This window comes from Lissotriton helveticus, chromosome 2_1 (assembly GCF_964261635.1).
Source record: "Lissotriton helveticus chromosome 2_1, aLisHel1.1, whole genome shotgun sequence".
In the NCBI taxonomy this organism is placed as follows: Eukaryota; Metazoa; Chordata; class Amphibia; order Caudata; family Salamandridae; genus Lissotriton; species Lissotriton helveticus.
Window position 1 is genome coordinate 849,020,382 of NC_136059.1, and position 23,947 is coordinate 849,044,328.

Sequence of the window (23,947 nt, forward strand, 5' to 3'; positions counted from 1 at the left end):
TATGTCCTTAAATTGCTTATGCATTACTTATAATATGTCTGACTTTGTTATCAAATTGTCAGCCTGTAGCACCATCCCCCTCAGACTTGTCTGCCGTATTTACGACCAAGCAGCCCTGCTTCGCTATGGATTTGTCATCACTAGTGCGCTCTTGTCAGCGTCCCGACAAGATATTCTCTGGACTCGAGAATGCCATAAATAACACATATTTGTCAAACCAAATTCTTGGTTTAAAATGTTTTAAAATCATTACATGGTTTGGCTGCCCTACAAAGCTACTGGCTTTGACTTGTGCCAACTTGTGGCTAAAAGCCCAATGATATGCTTTTTATAATATAAATATAAATACCTTCTCTGCCAGGAAGATGTATCGTAAATCAGCACCCTCGAATGAATCTAGAATCAATTAATTGTATTATATGCATTTAGACAGGCTACTAATGCATCTTACTCCAATTAGAATGTATTAAATGCATTCACTATGCTCCTACTGATAGAAACAAAGATATCCCTTTAAACTCGGGAGAGAGGGAGGAGCGTCTCGCCCGATAGCGCATGCCGCTCTAATCCCACTGCCTGCCCGGACCCTCTAACTCATGGCGAGCACTACGTTATTTCATCAAAAACAAGGGGGGGAAGGTAAGGTTGTTGTGCATCAGCCGATCGTGCGGCTGCTCGCCATTCTATGAGCGTTCCGCTCTACATCTTTCCGACGGCCCCGGGGTGAAAGGGGCTGTTGCGGATGTGCAGGAGCCGATCGTACGGCTGCTCACCATTCTATGCGCGTTCCGCTGTAAGCGCTAGCTTTTAAATCAAAAAGGAAGGGGGCTAGGTTGATATATACAACCCCCGACCCCCTCTTTAGTCAACTCGGCTCCCCAGCCCCCGGGCTCTCCACCGGCATGTCTCCTCGCAAACTCAACATTCTCAGCACACCGGACCCTCAACACGGCGGCTCGCACACGCGACAGGCATTCCCTGCCCCCCACGCTAACATTCACGTGACCAAGTGTTCACGCCACAGCAACACATAACAGACACACTGCAAGGCCCACTCACCTGCACCACTGAGTCGGATTGACCCTCGCCAACCAGTTTCCGCGCGATAGTCCTTGACTTCCTTCTGCGACGTCCGACTCCTGGGTGGTCAGCAGACAAAGAGGGGGTCACTAAGATGGTCGGTGGCTTTTAAGCCTCGCGCCCTCTGACTGTATCCGGGTCACTACGACGTATTTCCGATAGTCCCCTTACTTGCACTTCCGGGTCGAGTGACCCGGAAATGATTCCCTAATTGGGCGGCCCTTTGGCTGCCACTAACGGCGCCACGCCCTTAAGGGGGGGTGGCGCCCTGCATTTAACGAAGAGCAAATGTGTGTCGGTAATCCTAATGGAAATCTCCTTTCAATTTCAAGACATAAATTTGTTATGTTGCGGATCAGTTATTTTGAAAATTGACAAATACTAATCTATATACTTATATGAGTGTGGTATGAGAGTAGTCCTTGATTTCAATGATGCCTTTTGTTGACCTTTCACAGCAGATTCCAGTCTCCAAACATCAGGTGTCAGTCAGCTACCGCAACTATGTGTCTATCCAGCAAGGATGCTGTGGAACGTGAGGAAATTATGCATTCGAGATAGTTTCCACCATTTCCAATTATGTGAGAGTCCAGTGGCTCCACAGGAGATGTAGCCCTTCTTGCCTTCAATCAGGTGTTTAGTTTAGTGTTTTCCTCTGAGACACAAGGCTTCTGTATAAGCGACGCATATACTCTGAGCCCCTCTCTATCCTCTTATGCTAAAAGACGTGCATGTTTGGGAGATTTGAAGTAGCACATCAAATGGGATTAGCGTGTAGAGGTAAGCGTGTACTGCAACACTTCCTGACACATATGCTGTAGTGCACAGGATAATGCTGAATAGTCATGTGGCATTCAATAACATTACTATGTATGTCCACGCGCATTACAAGATCTAATTGCCTTCAGTATTCTCTATCTTTTCTTTCATTTTTTGCTGTTTCCCTTTCGCTTAACAGCACTTTCCAAACACCGCTCTTATTAGGCCCCAATTAGCTTAAAAATCAATGAGGCATAATCATACAACACGTTGTTTTATTCATATCTTTAATCTTAACAAACATTTACATTATTTTAATTTAAAATGTTTATGAACTTTAAAAAGAAACAAGGGCATGAAAACAGTAATCATGCAAAAAATACAAGGTGCCTTTGTAAAGAAACGTTGTCAATAAGAAGACTTCCATAAAATGTACTTGCAACTCTAACAGGACTGCACTTTAGAGATTACACGCCCAATGTATAATTACTTTATAAGTTTTCTGAATACCATCCCTACGGAAAAGTTGAGCAGTCACAATCTGGTTCACAATTTGATAATCATGCTTATTCTTGTTTAGTAACAACAATGCATGCAAAGTGAAAGGATCAACCTTCCTTTTAAAACAAGCGTGAAAACTAGAAATCTAGCCCAGGTCATTACCTACCCGAAATACAAACTGTTATATTTGCATGGTACCGGCTCCATGATGGTTTTAATTCAGGAGCAGCACAATTTCACGTAAGGATATGAACCTCAAACCTCTTAACCTTAAATCTAGTAACTCTAAAATATCTCTCCAAATTATGGTTACAAATATACTGCTTGGCTAAAAAAAAATCAAGAGACGCCCAAGATCGAAGTCTGAAGAACAGTCAAAACACATCTTTCTAGCTCTTAAGAAAGCTGTAAATCAGTACAAATGTTTACACTATTGAAGAAAAAGAATACGATTTACAACAACAAAAACCACCTACTTTGGTTAACACATATGACTTGACTGCTAAAGTTACAACAATAGACATATGATTTCATATAAGGAAGTTACAGGGAAAGGAAGATGGGGGATCGACTCTGCTAAAGAAAGCACCTCCTGTGGCCTTCTCCCGCTGACTCCCTCATCCCCTTGCGCCCCCCTCTTCACTCCGTGCAGCTGCCAGCTCCAGTAACGCCTTGCCATTCAGCGCTCTTTCTTCATCACCCTCATGATTGCAACTGGGTGTACTCAACATGGGTGTAACAACACTTGATGACGTAGACTTTAACTTGTTAGCTGATTCTTTGGACCACCCTGAGTCTCAGAGCCCACTGAGTTTAGGTGTGACGGAACATTCTGTCACATCCAAGACTGAGCTACTGATGGAGCAAGGATTCGCACGTGAAGCAACTCGTACTCATGAACCTCGAATAACGTTAATAAAGTAACCAACAATGTTTGTCTTACTAATTTTGCATATTATACATCAACATGGGGTGTCCGAGTGAAGCTTGCTTATGTGTTTTACTAATCCTAATACGCTTGCATTAATATGGCCGCTGCTACGCGGGATTTTCTACTGCGCATGCGTCTGTCATACTCACGTGACATGATGTACTCTTTGCTTTGGAGGGAAACTGTTCGCTTCTGCACACTAGAACTAAGATGGCTGCTCTATGTTCTCACATGCTAGAAGCTTGCACTGCTGCTTTTGCTAAGCTGTTCGTTCTGCCTAATATTAATGCTATAGTTAAATATAAAATAATCGGTATAGAGTAGAGATATATGGTATACAGTGTATTCATTTATTCTGTGTTCTAAAACTGTTTCTTTTCCATTTCATGTCGCTCTTTGAAAACTGGCCTGACTCATAACACTGTACTCCATATTTGTTGAAACTGCTACTGCGCGAAAATCTCAAGTCTCTGGAACAGTGACCTTTGGATTATGGCCAAGGAACATGATTGACTAGAAGATGCTCATGGGAACCTGGACTTATGAACCCAAATTTATACAATGTATTTGCTATTAGAACAGCCATTGTTGGGCGGAATAAAGACCTCATGTGAACCTAAATTTGATGGGAGGGAACGAAAATATAAATAGGAGACGGCAAAGGTTTCGTTTTGGTGTGGTGTGACGACCTCTCCTCAATCTTTGTCCAATCGAAATTGGGGATCCTTACACTTGCAACATTGGGGGGTGGTACACTGACCTGGAAAATAGTATAACTAGCGTAGGTTTAGCAAGGGAAATTGTCCGACTTGTCCGAATAGCTGACCTGTCACTGACCCAACGCACTCAATAGGTGATCGAGAGCAGAGGGCTGCGGAGCACTCTGTCAGAAGATTCGCTGACCCAATCGGGGTCCTGGGAAGCTGAGGTGCTGGCGAAGCACTTTGTTGGTAAAATCGATAACCCAATCGGGGTTCTGACTGTTAGCTGCAGAGAGGGTGTAGCGCAGGCGTTGCAACTGAACTGCAGGTGTTGGTCTTAACCTTTCGTGGTCCGGTCCTGATCCAAATCTGGTTTATCCTTTCCTGATTCTGTTCTGCACCTGCTGGCCTACTGGCAACTGCAACTTTTGGGGTTTCTGTCCTTAACTGACCCGTGGCCAGGGTTGGTCTACACACCATTCTAGGTAAATATAAATCTGTGTGGGTATCGTCATTATATTTCTGTGTGTGTCCTTCTCTTTACCCTCCCTAAATCGATAAAAGTTGTATTGCATATGTTCCTTTTTCCTTACCCTTCCCTTTGCAAATGATCAATTGTCATTTCAAATAATAGTGTGTTCCATTTTCTTACCTTCCCTATAGTTATATGCTAAATTGTTTTCGTAATTGCATTTTATGTTCACTCTTCTTTCCCACCCTTTGATAATTTGCTTGAAAGTTGTGTTATTTAGCATGTTCCTTTCTTTCCCCACCTTTAGACAAAATTGCAGAAGTTTGTTTTAAATTTTAATAGCATGTTCCTTGTTCTTACCTTCCCTTTACTTACTAAATGATTGGCATAATATATCTTTTACATAGCTATACTTTATTTCTGATTTTCGTTTTTGAGAGTCTCATTGTGTTCAATCTCTGGATCATGGACCATTTATGAAGTTTAGATAAAGAGTTAAAACCTTCCTGAGTCTGTGGTTATTATATGAGTGAATATGTTATTTTCTACCTAATATTCTAACTCCCTGATCCAATAGGGTTACAGGTACCAGCAACTAGGATTGGTAAGTCAATGGTATAGGACCTAGTAGGTAAAATTATATCTGGTAGTTTAGAAGCGTAGGTTACCTGACTCTAGAAATCTGTAAACTGATTATGGGCCCAAGTGAGTATGGAAATGTTGAAGTCGGGTGACATGCGCGCTCTATCACTACTTAGTGGTACAAAAGGGGGTGGTGATGGACGAAGCATCTGAACCAATCAAACACTCACACCCAGTCAACAGATCTGGGTTTAATCCATCACCGTTCTTTAGCCCACTCTGCCACCCCAGTTCAGACATGGCCATATGCAAATCAGTCTCACCCTGTGCCTCATGGGAACAGGCCAGCCCGAACTGCCAAGCCATGCCTTCCCTGGACCGGAAACAAGCTTCCGAGGACCGGTTTCTGGCATTTCAGCCGTCTTCAATCCGGCTTGCTTGAATCCAGTGGCAAAGTGAGCAAGGGACTCACGTCTGAGCATACCCTGCCAACTTATCGCATCTGAACAATAAAAGACACTGCATCAACGCTTGATTGATCGTGCTACATTCTGTTTAATTGTACTTTTGACTAAACCTTTGTCTCTACCAAAACTGTTAACAACGATTGCATTGTTCAATGTTTATTATCTGAGTGTGCAGGGGCATTATGTCTGTATAAAATTTCAGACTGATTTGCATATGGCCATGTCTGAACTGGGGTGGCAGAGTGGGCTAAAGAACGGTGATGGATTAAACCCAGATCTGTTGACTGGGTGTGAGTGTTTGATTGGTTCAGATGCTCCGTCCATCACCACCCCCTTTTGTACCACTATCACTACCTAGGGCACAATCTGTTGTACTGGAAGTTATCTACTCTCCTCCAAACATCTTGGCTATTGCCCTATCAGAGCACTCTGAGCAGTGCAGGTAAATTAACGAATGAGTGGAGGCTTCAGAGCTCAATGCCACAAAGGGCAGAACCCCGCTGGGACTCATATCTCTACGAGGGAAAGGAACCAAAGGAGTCAGAGGAGCCAAAGGAGGGAAAGGACAAGAAGGACCCAAACCCCCTTTACTGTCTTGGTGGAGTGATCAAAAAACCCTGCCTCGACTAGCCCAAAGGTCAGCGCAGGTGCTAGTCCCCTGCACAAATGGCTGGCTTCCAGGGGAGAGGTCAATACTATTGTCTCCCGACTGCCTAATTCCGGAAAAACAGATGTCTCGGCACTTGAATGAGGGGGACGGCCAAATCTATCTCATGTTGGCTAATACTTTGTTACTTCTCACACGTTTCAATTGGGTAGCCCTGACGGGACCCTGGATGGGACTCCTGATCCATTGGGCCATCCGTCTCCACCCGCTATACCAACGGCCCAACTCGATCCTACGAAAGGGCTACCAGTTGGTAGCTCTAGATCTAAAGAGTGTGAGGAGCCCTCTTTATCCAGAATTTTACAGGCATTAACTACTCAAAGAGCAGAGGCTCAAATATACTATCTTCAAGCCAAAGCTGACAGTCGTGAGATTAAACTGGCACTGGAGGTTGTCACTACCAAGGTGGCCACACTCGTTTCTTAAGTATCAGACCTGAAACTGCTGGTTACAGCAGTCGAAGAAGTCAACACCTCCGCTGCGAGATTCATCAAAACTCAAAAGGCTCAAATGGTGTTTCTACAGGCAAAAGTTGAGGTTCTTGAAAATCAACGACGTTGGAATAACCTGAGAGTTTTTGGTATACCTGAAGGGAGGGAGTGCTCGGAGCCTTGGGCCTATATAGTCAGCTTATTCCAGCAGGCATTCCCAGGTCTTGCTGACTGGGACATGGACTTGCAGGTCCAGTGGGCACATCAATTATCCGCCTCTGCCACACAAGTGAACCAAGCTAAGTCAACCAATCCTTGTCCAATACTGGTATTTTTAGGTAATTTCCTGCTCCGCCAAGCAATCTATCTCAAAGCCCGCCCTTCCACTCCTGTTAAACTGGACTCCATCTCTATGTCTGTCGGACCTCTGTAAATCTACGATGGACAATCGGTAGAGGCTCTGCCAGTTAATTGATCCTCTCAAGACAGTCTGTTCACAAATATTTCTGCAGGAGCCAGCCCGGCTGAAGATATTTAAAGATGGATGGTCTCACTTCTTCTATACAGAGACTGATGCCAAGCAAGCTCTTGCTAGATGGCAGTCTGACTCTAGTTAGAGAATATAAGAAAGAGATGTAATAATATGAGGGGGAGCACAGATTATCTCTGGGGAAACTCCTTTCTGTTTCTTTCTCTAGCTTCTCGATTTTTCTTTTCACACAGTGAGGGTGGTGATGGGAGGGGAATGGGGGTATGGGAGTCAGGGGATGTTCAGGAGGTTGCTCTCTCCAAGCTGTCAGTCAGCGACAACAGGGAAAGGGGATGATTACTTCCTGCAGACACAGGGGGGTGGGTTTAGTCTGGTTAGGTTGAAGGTTGACATCACTGGAGAGCAGCTCTACATCATTCCATTGGCGTGTCTCGGTGCGGAAGGGGGTGGGTAGGGGAGGGAGGGGGTCAGATAGCCAGTCAATAGTTGGAAGTCTAAACATAGACAGAACTAGACGGGATGATAAAACAAAGGGGAAGATAGCAGAACCTAGTTTTTGTAATGTCTGAAAGCAGGTATATGTGCTGGAACACTGCAGGACTAAATCAAGCTAGAAAGCAGCAATTAATCTTTGAGGAACTCCAGGCATTTAGGCCACAGATACTGAGTCTAACTGAGACTCACCTGGCTTATAAAGACAGATCTGTGTTAAATTAATTGGGGTTTGATTTGTTAATCTGCACTTCCCAGACAGCTTCCACACGGGGGTTGCTATACTGAAATCTAGAAACTTAACAGTCACTGTTTTGCGCACGTTAGCCGACTATGAAGGTAGATAGGCAATAGTTCAGCTGTTGATATCGGAGTATAAAAGCTCGATTTGTATGTTATATGGACCTAATTCTGATAGCCCCAACATTTTCTACTATTTAAACTCCAAACTGCTGGGGTGAGATGGGAATCTGATAGTCATGGGGGATTTTAATTGTATTATGGATAAAAAGGTCAATACTACTTACAAAAAAACGGAGGCTAGAATGGTGAGGACCCGATCAGCTATATTTGAACTTCTGCATACTCACCAGCCAGATGCCGCCTTGAGTAGGCCTGGGCAGTAAATTCCATTCCGCTCGTGGAATTTGGGTAATTTTGTGTTCCGCGGAGAACGCGAAATTGCCCAAAATTCTGCGTTCGGCGACTTTGCTTGTTCGCGTTCTCAAATGCGTTTTCGCGAGATATTTCCCCCCGAGCATGCCAACAGCGATTGCGAACAGTAAAAAAGCATTGCGAACAAGCAATTCCGCGTGTTCGAGGAATTTCTGTGTGTTCGCGGAGATTTTTTATCGTTTCGCGGAGATTTGCATAACGCGATTACACAAATTCTGCCCACCCCTAGCCTTGAGGACACTACTTCCAACGCTGCCAGGGTTTAAATTTTACTCATCCCCACACAAACAATATTCATGCATCAACATGATCTTTATGAAGAGACCACTTCTGGAAAATGCTTACATAGTGCTGTGCCCTAAAATTACATCTGACCACAATCCTGTGATGCTAACATTACAGACACAGTCAGGGGTCAGAGATGTTCACCGCGCTTTTTCATTTCCCCGACATTTACTCAGCAATCCAGAGTATCGTGTTCATCTTCGATCAGTATTGGGGGAATACTTAGGAAAATAACAAGGACACTACCCCTTTCCAGGGGGTATGGGACTGCATGAACGTCTTCATTAGGGGGGGCCCTCTACAGTTTATTCTAGCTCAGAATAGGGTGCAGCTCGAGAAGCTGAACAGTGCCATCTTGACTACTTAGATCTGGAACTACAGCATGCACAGGTGATTATAGCAAGAGACCCAGCGGAGCAGCTGATAATCTTGAGGCTTTTAGAAACACAATCTATGCTAAACAGAAGGCTAATGGAGAAAGTAGCCGCTAACTAACACAAGTATAAAGCTTTGAAGTATGAATATGGGGAGAGGGTCGGTCGGCTTTTGGTATTCAGATCACCGAAAATAAGGCAATATTTAATATCAAATGTATTAAAGGAGAGGGTGGGTTGCTTTACTTTCTGCCACAGGACATGGTCGAACAGTTTGGTTTATTCTATTCCAAACTGTATTGCGAGTCAGTTTTTTATAATAACCCTAGGCTCCTGGAATACCTGCAAGAGAGCCACCTACCACGACTTGATGCAGCTGAGTCTGCATTATTACAAAAAGATATAGAGATAGCCATATCCGAAGACGCAATTAGGTTTCTGTCTTCTGGCAAGGCGGCAGGTGAGGCTACTATTCCACTTGAGTTTTAAAAAATCTTCCAGGATATCTTGGCACCCTAGATTACAGAATTAATTACCTACATAACCAATGGGGGGGAGCCCCTACATCCTCGAGTGTGACTGATATAGTGGTGTTGGCCAAGAAGAGAAAACCACCTGAAAACAGAAGCTCGTACCCCCCCATTTCTTTGATTAATTTCAACACCAACATTTTCTCTAAAATCTTGGCTACATGCCCGCCCCCCCTCATTCACGGTTAGTTTCTGATCAACAGCACAGGTTCGTCCCCGGCAGAGATACCTCGTCTCATATTAATAGTGCTATTGCAGCTTTCAATGTATCTGTCAAACTGCACAAACAAATCGGTATGATTATGCTAGGCGCCGAGTAGGCTTTTGATAGAGTAGCCTGGGTAACACTCTGGTCTACTATGTCAGCATTTGAACTTGGTACTCAGTTTATCTCTTTGGTCCAGAAACTTTACAAGAACCCGGTAGCCTCCGTTAAAATGAATGGCATATCATCCACACACTTCTCTTTTCAAAGGGGTACACAGCAGGGCTGCCCACTCTCCCCCTTACTGTTTGCCCTCTACATTGAGCCTTTTATAAGATGCCTGATGCAGAATGTGGGGATCCCTCCAGCATGTTTAAATGGTATAGAACTTAAGCTCACTGCATATGCAGATGATAACTCTGTCTTTCTGCCAATCCTGTGAAGCTATAGCCTGTATAACAGAAAAGGCAGAACATGTTGGCTCCTATTTAGGATACAAGCTAAACCTGGCTAAAACCCAGACAATTCTAAATTACCAACTTGATATCTTACCAATATCCCTAGGGGCTACATATATGGCTACATATTTAGGTATTTGTCTGAGTAGTCAGGTAGAGGATATTATTAATTTGAATCATGAGACACTTCTTAAATTATTCATGGCTAATTGTGTAGCTGGCATCGGCTCCCCCTTAGCATTCTCGGTAGGTGGAATGTAATTAAAGTGAGCATTCTGCCCACGTTTCTTTATTTATATCGCTCAATCCTCCTGACGGTCCCACGGTCTCTTTTTAAGCGCTTGGAAAGCGCCAAAGGTAATTTCATCTGTGGGTACAGATGCGCTAGAAGGGCCCTTAGCTCAATCAAACTGTCTTATAAACAGTGGGGCTTCAAACTCCCAGATTTCAGGCTGTATTACTGGGCTGCATTAGCCGGGTGGATCCAGATTCTGCTAAACAGGCTCGAAGCTGGTTTGTCCTCTCTGGCGTATCAATTAGCATGTGGACCATCTATTGGGTTTACTTTGTAGAAGACGTCTGACCCTAACTATTACAAACGGGTTAGATTCAAGGTAGTTGCATCAGTACACTGTTCTATGGGGTAATCTAATATTTCCCGAAACATTTCAGAGTTATGTTGGCAGAGTCTGGCAGTGTGAGGGCATTAACAGACTAGGTCAATTGTACGATGGTCAGGGGTTTCGCTCTTTCGCTGCATTAAAATATGAGTCTGGGCTCCCACATAGCTCCTTTTTCAAATATTTACAAGGGATTACTTTCTACATTGTCAGAAGCTGCTAGATACACCATACTCATCGGAAATACTGTCAGGAGTATATGTGAATTCTGATAAATGCGCTATTAGCGCAATTTATTAGAAATGTATCACATCAGCTTGTGATGACAGCCTGCACCTACCGGGGAGATATTTCCTCATTTGCGCTCATCAACGTCACGTTGGCGAGCGCAAGTGAGGGAAATCAACCTCTCGGCGAGATTTCTCAACACGGGTGGTCGGATTTCTCAAAGCAGTTGGCCGCGTATGCTCCTGACCACTCGTGTTGAGAAACCGTCCGTTTGCGTTGAGAAGGCTGGAGCTCGGATATAAAATCTACTTGAAAGGCAGAAAGGAAGCAGCACCCGATTGCGTTGTGCGTGGTGCCATTCGAGATAATTTCATAGTGCAGATAAACACCCGGATCTGAAAATTACCTTGAATTTAATTTTTCTAACACACTCCGCTCCACATAGTGCTGCAGAGCATTTTTTGCACTCGTCGAACTCTGTGAACTCCGCTCAGGCTTACTTCAAAGTGCCCATATAGAGGCTATAATAGTATCTTCTGAAATGGTGGATGATATCCGCTTGCCCATAGAGCCGGGTCTCCTGGTCTGTCTCAAATTCCACAATAACCGAGCCCCATTTAGTTGGATTAGCAAGCCAAGCTAATAGCGAGCCAGTCATGGTCCGGTCTGCGCTTCTCCATGTCCTAAATTTAGCTTTTGAGGTTGTAACTACATCAAATAAAGTCAACCTACTCACCATCTCCGCTATGTACTTCCCCTGATCACTACTTTAGAAGTGTCCCACTCTATCTGTGGGGAAGGTGTTGTGACAGTATTGTCTTCAAAGTATTGCCAAATAGAGTCTCAGGTATATACCAGCCCCCATTTAGTCTACTAATCCGCAAATAACATGCTAACCAGGGAGTTCATCTGCAAGGGGGTGAGAATGATCCAGAGTTGGGTACGCTACACAGTTATAGTCTCCCCCATAATAACCGATTACACCAGGTGGGGGGCTAGAATCCTGGACAAGTCCTGGGGTGTAGGTTTTAAGTATTGTTTTTTCTTGGCCAGCTAGGCGACCGGTTACCACTGAAAACCTGCCTGCTGGGTAGATCAGAATTCCATTGTGTTGGAAGCAGACCCCCATATGCACCCAGATAAGTACCACTGTTACATAGGCTGAATAGTTCGTGTAGTAGGCCTGTCCTCACCACCTCCTCTGCGGTGCTGACCCTTCCTTAGCCGTAAGGTGTGTTTCCTGCAATAGTGCAATATGGACACCTTTCTGTTGATGAACAAAAACCCTTTATCAAACAACAAAAGAGTAACAAAACCAGGTGTACCCGATACCAGGTGCAAATTAATTACCTTATAACCCAGGCCAAAAGAAAGGCGAAATAGACCGGGAAAGGTTAGTGAAAAAAACTGTGAATCATAAAAGAACCCTCATGCACCAACAAAGTCGGTGACTGGCTTCATCATTGAGTTAATTTTTTTGGGGGCTTGTGAAATAGTGCCCATATTGTGAAGGTGAGTTAAAAGAAGAAACAGCTATTCCCTATACCTATTTTAATAAAGGGATAGCTGACCTTCAATAAAACCAAAGTACAAACGGACAACTACTGGTTGAGTGAGTTTGAACCAGTGTGTCCTATATAATAATCGTGGTCGACATGTTTCTGCTATAATGAGCTAATTGCGCTCAGCATTCATCAGGACCATAGGCTACCCCACTGTGGTATACGCACCCTAAGGCGTAACCACTATGTGGAGATAGACTAAATACACGTACAAACTCACAGAATTCCCATGTAGACTCTCCTTATGTTGCTAAGGGTCATCAATTGTCCATATAAGTTGAAATATCAACCTGCGCTCGTGGCAGGGGAAACCTTCACGCCCGGTGTTGTTCTGCCAGGCGACTACCCGCTGTAAACCTACAGCGTTCACATCCACGGCCCGTAAGAGTGACTATTTGACCCTTTCTCTCCTGTTGTTTGAATACAAAAACCCTTTATACCAGTTGGTCAAATTATTCGTTCCCCTAATGTTCCACAATAAGGATTTGCTAATTCATTGGGGTCTCTATTGGGCACATCTATAGCTGGCCAGTTGCTTCCACTATTCAGTCCCCACACTATCACACAACACTCCCACCCAGGACTGGGACAGTAATGGTATAACCAGTGGGGAGCAACCCATAAAATCCCAACAATCCAACAACTAACATTCGAACCAACTCCCACTCCCCAGGACAAATAAGCAACAACCCCCCCATCCAAACTCCCATACAAACCTCAAACACTTGTGGGCAAGCCCACATGTACTACAGAAAGATGGAGTGTGACTGTACAGATGCCCCTCGCCATGACAACCGTAGCCCAGCAGTGTACAGAAAATAGGAATCCACTGCCAAGGTGGCTGGAGTGCATTTTCAGTAATCTTCAGAGCATCCCTGGTGAATGACAGCACAAGCAGTTAGCATAACAATACCAACAAAGCAGCTGCTCGTCAGCAGTCCCAGGTGTTACTGTCGGCCCGAGAGAAGGTGGATCCACAGTCAAAGTCTCAGTCATGGGTACCATCGTCCCCCACTGTTGACATGGGCTCCCTCTACTGCCTTTCATTGTTGCCATCAATATAGCATTAGGCTTTGCGATCAAACGTGGGTTCAAACGCGACAATACAGATTCAGGTATTGGACAAGGGGGAGATATATCCCCATATTGAATACATTAATTAACAAGTTAGTTGGCTGTATTATAAAATGGAATAATATGGCTACTCAAAAAATCAATACGTATTGAAATAGAGACGCAGCAGAATATCACTATAAGCCCTGAGGAAGTTTAAGAAAGTTTGAACCAAACTCTCCGGCTGAATGTTTGTAACTTTTTGAATTTTACAAACCCGGAAATTGGATGTCAAGTCAAGTCAAATTACTTTATTCGTTTTTCATTTGAAAAACATAAAAGCAAAGATAAAAATAAATTTCCAGAACAATAAATAAGGGAGCACAGTTACTTTACAACCTGATTGTCTTTCTTAATCTGATCACACATTTTAAATAACTTACTACACGCCCCATTGTCAAGTCATCTTCCATACATTGTATCTTTAGGTATGCCACTACTCTATGTCTTAAACCATACTGTTATAGAATCGGTAATAAAAACAACCTCCTTGGCGACATATAAAACCTACAAAAAGAGTTACGTTCAATGTTGATTGTGCCGAGCTGCCATCACAAGCACATAGTGCTAAGGTACATGACCAATCGTTCATCATTGGGAATGTAATGACCCTGTGCACAATACCTAAACGAAAACGTGTCAGTAACATCCGATCAAAGGGGCGTGTCACATATGACAGATATGGCTGAATCCCAGTGCATAATAACATGATGTGATTTTCCATTACAGAATGTTTTTCTTTCTCCACAGACCAGCGCTTTTCCTCCAGATAGGACAACTATTCCTTTTCTAATAACTTCCTGGAGGTAATGTTCATACAATCTGGATTTGAAAATAAATCTGGATGGCCAATTTCATCTGCTGTTTCCTTAATATGTTGTAGCCATGGGATGCAATGTACATTATCCAGTTTTAAACAGTCCATGATGACATCCCGGTTAAAAAACTGCTTCGGGGGAATTACATATCTTGTGCCAAAGTAATAAAGAGCCAGATTTTATAATATCTACAATATGATTCAAACCCACATCAGAATGACAAATGTATGTAGCAGTTGATCTCGGTACAGCTAATAAATAGCGCAATAAATTATTTTCACAACCCTGTATACATTGTACATTGGTAAAGCCCAATATACCGGCACCATAAGTGGCAGTTGGAACACATTTGGTCTTATAAATTGCAAGCAATTCTGGAACCGGTCGAGAACCCAGTTGTCTTGACAAGTTGACAAGTGCCCCGGTAGCTTTTAAAAACATAGTTTTCCGGGCTAATATTGCAGCTGGCCAGGTGCCATTCTGATCAAAATGTATCCCTAGGTAGGCAAAGTTTTTTACACACTCAATTTTTTTACCATTCATAGAGATATTACAATTCTTTGCAGTTCTTTTTCAACACTTCATGCTAAATGTTGTACTTATGTTCACTTGCAGCCCCCTCACCTGCATGTAGTTAACAAAGTGTGTAACTGTTTTCTGTAGCCCTATTGGTTTCTTTGACATTAAAACCGCGTCGTCCGCGTATAATAATATTGGGACTGAATTTCCATTAATGTTTGGGTAATCATGGGGGAGTTCGGCCAGTCGTTCACCCAGGCTATTAATGTATTATTTGAAAAGGAACGGGGCAAGGACGCATCCCTGCCTCACTCCTTTTCCAATGCCAAATCTAGCCGAGCACTCCCCATTTTCCCGTATCTCACCCTAGCTCCCGCCTCTAAGTAAAGTTCTCTAATAAATGATAAAATATCATTTTGGACGCCCAACTCAAATAATGTTTCCCATAATGTATTGTGTATAACACATTCGAACGCGGAGGATAAATCGTCAAATGTTAAAAACACGTTTGCACTTTTTGCCCTAGTATATTTATCGATAATAAGACTGAGATTCAGACCTTGCTCTATTGTGCCCAGTCCAGACCTAAAACCATATTGTAGCCGTGATAAACCCCCTTTTCCTTTGCCCATAATTGTAGTTTATTTAAAATTACCCTCCCAACCACCTTTAAAAGAGAATATAAAAGTGATATGGGACGATAACATTTAGGGTTGTCACGATTTCCCTTCTTAAAAATGGGTATTAAAATTGCATCTGATCAGGACTTTATAAAACCAATTTGACAACACTTATTTAAAAGATTCATTATAAGTGGTGCCCAGATATCGGTATTTGACCGGTAGACATCAATTGGGACACCATCTGGCCCCGGGGCTTTGCTGGGGGTATTTTTCTGTATTGCACAAACTATCTCGTCCAGAGTGCAGCTAATATCCAGAGGGTATACAGATAGGCCCACCTTTTCCCCATTAATACCCTCTGTCTCATAACGTCCTGCTTGAGGTGTTTCTCTCCCTAGTTCATTATCTATTGGGGTTGTACCGGTGCAGTATAAATCACTGAAATAGCCAATCCAGCTTTCTTCTGTAATTGCTATGTCCATCTTATCACAGTCCCTCACCGTTACATTTGGAGAATTCACTATCTTCCAAAACTTGACATTATCTTTCTTTACACAAGCCTCATGTAGATCTAGCCTTTTAATTTATGGTTTCTGTTCTATTGGTCCTGTTTATAAAGCAAGCTGGGTAGCTTTTTTAGGGCTATTTTTAGATTCTTATGTGCGTTGCTACATTCATTATCAAACTACCCCCGTCTTTTGTACAATGTCATCTTCTGTTTAACCGTAAGAATTTCCTTCATCTTAGCTGAGATGTTCAATAATGCTTCTATCACGTCAGCTCCTTTGTTTTCCTCCGCTAGACACACATTAAAATCCTCTTGTGATTCATGTACGAGCTGCCCCAAAAACGCGGTGGGATCCACCGTCTGCCATTTTAGTGTATATCCATTTCTACTTGATAAACGGAGTTCCTGATTATATGAGAAACCCGCTTCTCCCATTCTATGGCGGATGCCATTCTCGGATGAGAGAGAGAGAGACGCTAATGGGGTAATGATCACTCAACACATTGCAGAGTGTCACAAATGTTTAAATCTTTTAAAATTTCTTATTTTTTTAAAGCAAAACAAAATCAATCGTCGTATTACAACCTCTCCCTATATATGTGGGCTTAAAGGCTACTGGAGGGATGCATAATTCATTAGCATAGTCTAGATTACATTCAGACATGATTTCATTCAACATATCTTGCACGAGTGAATGTGTAAAATGTGGTGCAGCATCGTCTATTTCCTCCCCTAACCCACATATACCGTTCTGGTAGTGCCTACATAGATAACAATTGAAATCCCCACCCCAAAAACAGCACGGTTCCCTTTAGGTCTCTCTTGGAGTTTCCTCAGGCCCCTTTGTAGTTGGTTCAGGACACTCAGGATCATATTTTTTGGAACATTATTATAGAAATTGACAATTATCAAACAGCCAGCTGCCTTCCACTGTAACTCCACAATCTGGTAAAAATCATTAGTTCTTACAAACGTTACTTTCTCCATAGTTAACAGATTTGAAATATAAATACATAGGCCACCTTTGGTTCTGCCAGCTTTACTAGGAAGAGCTGGGGTATGATAAGTCCGAAATCCCTCCATATGGAGCTCACTGATCTGCCAAGTCTCTTGTAAGCAGATTGTCGGGTGATCATCCACAACCTTCAGCCATGCTGGGTCATGTATCTTTCCGGCCAACCCCACTATATTCCAAAACAATAACTTGCAATGTTGATTCCCTGATGATTGTGGCCTATCAGATGGTATTAAATTTACAATATTTATGATATCATTAGGGATAATTTTATCTGATTGTTCCATTGCAAAACGTACAGTTTCTAATTCTGCCATTCCTTGTTGATAAAGAAACTGAGGGTCAGTCATTAGACAGCTATCCAAGGGGTCATCCACCTCAAGTTGTACTATAGACGTGGCTATTAACCTTTTATTTACCCTTGTCTCCGGAACCGTACAATTAGTTGGCATATGATCCTTCCTGCCCCTACTAGGGTCTTTGGCTAGTAGTCAGTCCACATTCCCCAGCGATGACAAAGGTTCAAATCTGTTTTGTACAGCCACATTTTAAGGATTCCACCTGGCTCTATAGTTCTGCCCCGAATATATAGACTGTCCTTCCAAAATTTGGTGTGGGGTTAAAACTATATCGTACCCAAAAGAGAAATTATGCTAATACAGCAGCAGCACACTGCAGGGGAAATTTGCGAGATACTCTGTGATATTACAAGGTAAGAAGAGAAATTATTTAACGACAAGGTGCGGGGTTATTCAAAAAGTACTTATATTATACCAGCACCCAGTAGAGGACTGTGCAAATTATGCTGGGGTAGGAACTAGGGGGGTAAAGTGCCAACGTGCCAGCAGCTAAATACCAGAATGTACAAGGAATTGCTTATATTACTATTTAGTAGGTGGCAGAGTGAGATTCCTCCGAATATCGGGATTGAAGTCTAGATACAGATTCCGGCAATAGGTGCATCTCCTGCAAGAGACATATATCCACTTTGTGCCGCCGCAAGTGTGAGTGAATCAGTCGGGCCTTGCGGTGATCGTTAAGGCCAGAACCAGCAGACTATGTCAGTCATAAGGGGGCAATTGTGAGTGCAGCACCTCGCAGCGCAGGTGACAAGCCACGTAAGTAAGCACAGCGCACCTAAGGAACAGGAAAGAGGAAGGGCGGCAGCTAGCAGCATGGGCGGGAGGGAGAGCAGACAACTTGAGACGGCCCCCGGAGAAGCTCCACAGTACGGGCAGTGCGGGAAGTGCGCGCAAGCGTCTAGCTAACAGGCATGGTACAGAGCGCAAAAAACAACGGGGAGCAGCAATAGCGCCGCGCAGGACAAACCACAAGAGGTGCCGCAGAGCAGAGGACGGAGGGACCAGTGGAGCAGCATATTGACCAGCCAGACCTGACCAATGAACATGAACAAAGCAAGTCAGAGAACACATTGCAATGTGGCATACAAGAATAAAGGCGATGAACCAAGACAGTAAGTATGTTTGAGAGGGGTCAGTGTTTATTCAATTTGTCTCAAATGAAGCATTACTAAAATTCAAAAATTCAAAAATTCAGAAATTCAAAATTTCAAAAGTTCACCACAAATCGATTTGTCATAGTTTATCAACAGTATTTATTTAGTAAACACAAAATCATAAACCATAATGCTTTTGAAATTCAAAGCAAATTCCATAGCTCCAAATGTATAAATCAAAACTCCTGGTTGCTAAAAACCAAACTACATGAATAACTCTTGTAATTCAAAGTCATCTATATCGCCTTAAAACTTTTTGATATTTTTATCGTGCTCTCAGTGAAGAAGAGAAGAAGGGTATTTGGGTAAGATGGGGGTGATAAGGTAGGTGAGGGACTGGGTAAAGGTAGTGTGACAATAACACAATCACGTTACAATCCAAGTAGACCTCTACAGTCTAAAATGATCCGTAGTTCCCTAAAGCTCATCACACATAAGACAGATTAATCAATTTAATTTGATCCTATGATGCGAGGATATGATGTAGTCTATGTTTCGACCCCGCTGGATATAAGGGTTAGTCACGCCTCATTCTGGGGTCTTCATCAGGACATTGTGGTGTGGGAGCACCTAAAACAATAAATTGTGTTCAGTATATTTGATGGCCGATGGTGAACATTGCATTAATGAGTGGTATCCAGGTGCATGATACCTACTTCATAAGCGGTCTCCTATTGACCGTCTGTGTGGGGCCTCCAAGCGCTCCAAGGCAGTAGGCACAGCACAATGTCAGTGTCAAAACAAGTGAGAGCATTTCTGAACAACAACGCGAGGGCGAACTGAAGCCACCCCCTCAATAGAGGAGTGTCAGACCCCACAACCCCCAACCCACCCCCCACCCCGACCCTACCCAACAACCGCAGGCCCAGAAACCCCGTCAAACCCGCACCCACACCAACTCCCCAATCAGGTTGAGTAATCCACCCACCCCACCCCGGGAACCCACAACCACTCCAACCCCCCAATTAGGCTGAGTAACCCTCCCACCCTGCCCAGGGGACCCAGAACTCAGAGAGGGTAACACAGCATTAACGGAGGGAATCATCCCGGCGAGGGCATGGCGAGGCTCGGCGAACACCCCTGCAAGAAAGCAAGGTGGCCAAGCTTGGGTAGTAAGTGGCATCCAGATCAGACATCAAAGTAAACAAATCATAATGGTCCGCAGAGTCACTCGTTGTTGCTAAGTCTGGCAGTGTTCTCTCGGGGAGGCACAGAGTGGGAAGAGCTAGCCTACTTCTCCAGCCTCTCGGCAAAAGCCAGTGCCTCCCTCGGGTCGGGGAATACAAGTGTCTTGAAGCCTTGCCGAACTCTCAATTTCACCAAGTAGGCAAGGGAGTAGGTGACTTCATGTTTCTGAAGGATGCGTTTGGCCGGCAGTAACTCCCTTCTAGCGGCCTGTACAGTGAGAGTGTAATCCGGATAGAAGGACAGAGTATTGCCCTGGTGCTGATAGCGCCCTTGTCACGTGCAGCCCGGAGGATGGCATTGCCGTCACGGAAATTTAGGATATTTGCCACAATGGGCCGGGGTGGTAGACCAGGGCCAGGGTGCGGGCCTAGGGAGAGATGGGCTCGCTCTACAATGAAGAACTGGCACGTCCCCGAAGAGCTCCCTGATGAGCTGCTCGACGAAGTCCTCTATCTAGAAATTTTGATTGTCTCTGGAAGGCCCGTGATGTGGAGATTGCTCCGACTAGAGCGGGCTTCTAAGTCCTCGTTTTTCTTCCTGATTACGGCCAGGATCTTCTCCATCTGAAGCAGCTTCTGCCTATCCCGGGTAGCCGCATCCTCAGCATCACACACCCTGGATTGGACATGAAGCAGCCGATTGTCATGAGAGTCCACTCTGGCCTTCACCGAATCAAGACGCGCAGAGAGTTGGTCGAGCTGAGACGCTATGCCGGTGAAGGTTGACTTCACTTCCAGCATGATCGCCTTGAGATCATCGTCACGGCACAGGGGGTCCATCGCACCAGCAGAATCGGGCGCTGTCCCAACCCGCGCCGTCCTGATGGGAGGATCTTCTGAGGTCGAAGGCGATCTTGGGTTGCTAAGGGTCGTATTTCCCCATGGCGAAGGGTGCACCAGACTGGCGCGTGTTGCGGAAAGGAAAGAGGAGCAGACCTGAATGAAGAACCACCAGGAGCCAGCAGAGCAAGCAGTCGATCCTGGAGGGGCGCCAGACCAGGGTACAGTGGCCGGACTGGCGCGACAGGGCAAGCGTCGCATCCCACGCGGGCAGGAAGGGGGGCAGACAACGGCCAGAGATATGGAATGGGAAATGTCACAAAGTCTTCAAATCAGTTGCCACCCGCAAGTGGCTGGTATAGCCATGAGGTGAGGTCAAGGCACAATCAGCACGTCATTGATGGCAGGAGAGCAATGAAGGTGAGATATGCAGAGCTACAAAGAACATGGACGCCCTCACCAATCAGGGAGCTGAAGGGGAAGAAGGGGACTTCCCCATTGAACGAGAAACACCCTTGCAGCACAATTATAAAGAGCCAGGCAGGTATGGACAGGATACGGCAGGAGGCCTGGAGAGGAGCAGCAAGCGGAGATCACAGCTGGTAAGTCACTGGCAGAGGCGGGATAAGAACCCGGGAGAGCAGGCACCAGCACATAGGCCCCAGAAGCCACTGAGGCAGAATTGAGACGTCCCACACTGGGAGTGTAGCTGGCACATAAAAGGGGGGCCTCGCTGCATAAGGGCCACACATCAGGCCCAGCAAAAATATGCAGTAACGATCATAGGAGCCAGGGGCGGCAATGGGCCGGTAGCCCGGGAAGGCCGGCCCTGCCGCACCCCAAGCAGCAGGCCGCTGAGCCAGAGACGAGGGGCTCCCAAGCAGGCTGCAGCACAGGGCCGGCTCAGCAGGCAGCGTCTCCCTGAGTCCGTGAAGGCAGGCAAACGGCGGGGATCACAGCCGGCAGGAGCCGGATATAGTGCAAAGGGGGGGACGGTGATGAGCGGGCACGGTGTTGTACAGCATTTTAGGACCTTAGTGTAATTTTCCCGATTTATGCCCTTATATAGGTATAAATCTCCATGTCCTTATATATGCATAGAAATCATAACCATATTTAGACATAGATCATGCAGTCCAAATACGGCATGGCTACTTTCACTAGTTCCGAAAATTCACAACGATTTCTTGGAAAACTCGGCTTCAGCAGTTAGGGACTTCCCCTTGCTTGAATATTGATTTGTCCAAGAACTCTTGGAGTTTTCAAAGAACTGAGACTCTTTGATGACGTTATTATGTCCACCTTTACTTCAAACTCGGCACCTTCAACGTACAAATATGCCCGCACTTGCCCAAGCAAACACACAGTGGTTTGGAGCAGTTCGACTATCTACTTGCCCGACGCATCCTGCTGCAGCAAATGCCTAAGGAAGCCGACCCTCCAGCAGACGCACTGAGAGAGACGCTGTTTTTTCTCTTGCCGAGAAATCCAGCTCCAGTGTTTCCAGGCTCCCCTTGCGGGGTGTTAGGAAATCGAGTCCTGAGACTGACCTCCTTCATTCTAAAACCAAGGTACGGAGCTGATTAGACCCTAAGAGAGATCTTGGTTAGATTCTTGGCAGAAAGAATACTAAACTTATGCTACACCACACTTACTTCTTCCCTCGTACTAGACTTAGGTTAGGTACATCGGGGTAGGTGTATTTTAGAAGCACCAGTTGAGTACTTTTTTAGCCTTTGTTATTTATGTGTGTATTCATCTATGGTCTTGGATCCATACAATGCTTTTACAGTATTATTTTATAATACTCTTCTTACTGTATGCATTAGACTTTGCTACCAGTATTACGATTGTAGCAGTTCATTTCTTTTGCATGAGCAAGAAGACTGTTCAATAAATACCTTTTATTGAAAACGCCTGCCTCCCTATTTCTCTGCACCTCTGATGAAACGAAGCATGCACGAATGACTAGGTAAAATATCTATCTATTGTTTCCACGACTCTGAAGATCAGTTTTATCTTGGGGAAACAAAGTTGTCATGTTTATGCAGTTATCAGAAACTCATTCCTTCTTGTGAACTCGAGAAAGTTTCTAGTGACCTCTGAGCTAGCTGGCACACACAATTAAGTTTAATATATTCGATAGTGACCTAGTAGGCATAAGTCTTACGTCACATCTATAGGATATATTATTCCAATGTGCAGAGCCTATTGGGAATATAGGAACTACACTACAACGGGGTCTGCCGCTCACTCTACCAGGCCCGGGTGCCGCGGCACTTGCGTAGATGACAGCGGGGGAGCGGGAGCAGAATTAGGCCACGGCACCTCAGGGCCCAGCTGCACAGAAGACGGCCCAAAACCCTGCCAGCATCCAACACCGGGGTACCGCCACTCACCAGATACCAACAGCTCCAGCGACAGGCAAGGCAGCAGGCCCAGCGGGCGCCCAGGGCCACACAGCACCAGCGGCAGCAGGAACGGCCCACAAGAGGCCGAGGTGGAAGCAAGGCACCGACCACGAGATCCACTGCTCCGCCGTGAGATCAGGTAGGAGAGCGGGGGTTGAGGCGGGCGATTCCCGGTGCCCTAGGCAGAATAGAAATCCGGTTTTGGTGCGGGAAGCAGTGAAGATGCGACAGGATTTTGGCGAATAAAGGAGCTTGGCCGGCAGAGCCCACTCAAGGTGCGGCCATCCTGCAGCCGGCCAAGCCATTCCCCACCAATAGCACTGATTTGTGAGAAACTATTCTATTCACCAATAAACCATCCACCTGTAACCATCCGTCTTTTAAACAATCCTCTGCTACCAAAATCTGTCTGTGCTTTCTACCTAAAAGGCCGATTTGAAGGACCCCAATATATGAGTCTCAATGGATGAGGCCTCTTACGCAGATAAAAAAATCTACTCAAAACAAGATTCAAAGTCTAAACCATGAATGTTTCTTTAAAATTAGGAATCTTTCCAGGAAGAAAAAAGATTAGTCACTCAGGCAATTCAATATTTCATAGTAATGATAAGTATAACAAAACATTAAAAAAATAATCCAAGTATAGAGTCAAAGAGCAGACTGATCAGTAAGAATAGGGAAAAAGCTCTGTAAAATTGCGAAGCACCAAGTCCACAACACAAAGTCTGCCACTGAGGAATATGCAAAAACCTCTTGGGCACATCCCAAAAACAGCACATTTTATAGATTCACAGGAGCAAAGAGTCATGCCCTTTGCATGGTGTGAGACATCACGAGCTGTACTAGTCAAGATATAGTGACAGGAACCAATTAACACTGTAGAAATTATAATAGGCAAATCAGGCTCACTCTAGAAATCCTCCCAAAATTAATAGGCAATAAGTCTC